This window comes from Alosa pseudoharengus, unplaced genomic scaffold (assembly GCF_046254945.1).
Source record: "Alosa pseudoharengus isolate Yale_2024_CS ecotype anadromous, Long Island Sound unplaced genomic scaffold, YU_APseudo_1.1 YU_APseudo_1.1_scf_20, whole genome shotgun sequence".
NCBI classification, from domain to species: domain Eukaryota; kingdom Metazoa; phylum Chordata; class Actinopteri; order Clupeiformes; family Clupeidae; genus Alosa; species Alosa pseudoharengus.
Genome location: NW_027468664.1, coordinates 21395578 through 21397070, shown reverse-complemented (window position 1 = coordinate 21397070; position 1493 = coordinate 21395578). Strand labels below are relative to the sequence as shown.

Sequence of the window (1493 nt, the reverse complement as noted above, 5' to 3'; positions counted from 1 at the left end):
GCCGAAATAGCTCAGTTGGGAGAGCGTTAGATTGAAGATCTAGAGGCCCCTGGTTCGAATCCGGGTTCTGGCAACACCATTTTCTTTTTTTTTTTTTTTTTTTTGTATTTATACCCATTTACCACAAAACATAATACAACTATTACAAAGTTTATCTGATCCACCCATTATCCACAAAACACACATGGGGGTTTGGGGGCCAATATGGCCGCCCAGGGGTTTGACATCAGTCACATGACTGTCACATGACACTACATCCAATATGGATGCCAAGGGGGGCGTGGCATTGTTTGACACCAGACACATGACTGTCACATGACTTTACATCCAATATGGCCGCCCAGGGGTATGACACCAGTCACATGACTGCCACATGACTCACAAAACAATAACAATAACAAACAACACGTGGCGAAAACCACATGGCTAATTTGCATTAAAAAAGAGGCGTGGCTAACACGTGATTTATGACGTTTCAGGGGGCGGGGCTTATTTTTGACAGATAGTTCAGGATAAGGACTACTTTCAACGATTCATTTGAATTTAAATATTTAAAATACTTTCACAGCAAAAATTATATATGCGATTAATTTAGATTAATTAATCACAGAGTATGTAATTAATTAGATTAATTTAGATTTTTTTTTAATCGATTGACAGCGCTAATAATTACTTCAGTTTTTTCTTTGTTCATCTGAAGAAAATTTTGAGACATCCAGGTGTTGATTTGTTCTATACACTGACACATAGATTCAAGAGGACCATAGTCGTTTGGTGACAGAGCTAAGTACATTTTTGTGTCATCTGCATAGCTATGATTAACCTGGCTAACGTCAGACCTCATCTCATTGAGATGGGGTCTGGGAACTAGACATTCATTTTCTCGTATTTGAAACATGGTCTACGAATGCCCAGAGCCGTTTATTGGGCGCTACGAATGTCTATCAAATGCGTCTGTACATAGCTCATAACGGCTTCGGTGTGTCGTCATCGTCTTGCTGCCCTCCCTCCATTCTGTGATTCGTCCCCTAACTGAGGCGAAAATTTGCTCCATGGAATCCAGGCTGTCTAGCAGCGTGAATAAAATCGTGCGCGTAAGGCAGCATGGGAAAACCCAGGCTAAGCTATGATATGAAATCAAAATATTTTGGATGATTTGTCCAAGTGGGAGCATATAGAGGTTGAATAATAGTGGCCCCAAGATCGATCCCTGGGGAACACCACAGGTCAAGGACGTTGGTGTTGAGGTACAGTTTCCGATGGCAACAAAGAAGCTCCTTTCTTGTAGATATGACTGTAGCCAGCTGATAACTATGTCTGTAAATCCAATCCAGTGTTCTAGTCTGTGTATTAAAATATTGTGATCAACATTGTCAAATGCTACACTAAGGACTGATGTTTTACCTGAATCTGTGTTTTGATTTGATTTGAATTTGAAGAAATTGATAGGCAGAGTTTCTAAAACACATGTGGAAGAGCTGAGATTCTGTACC

At 40.3% G+C, this 1493-nt stretch overlaps 1 non-coding gene across 1 annotated transcript; it reads left to right on the top strand.

Annotated features, from left to right (window-relative positions):
• On the top strand, positions 1-73 carry trnaf-gaa (transfer RNA phenylalanine (anticodon GAA)). The gene has a single exon. It is a non-coding gene; the product is annotated as a tRNA-Phe (tRNA).
• The last annotated feature ends 1420 nt before the right edge of the window (positions 74-1493 follow it).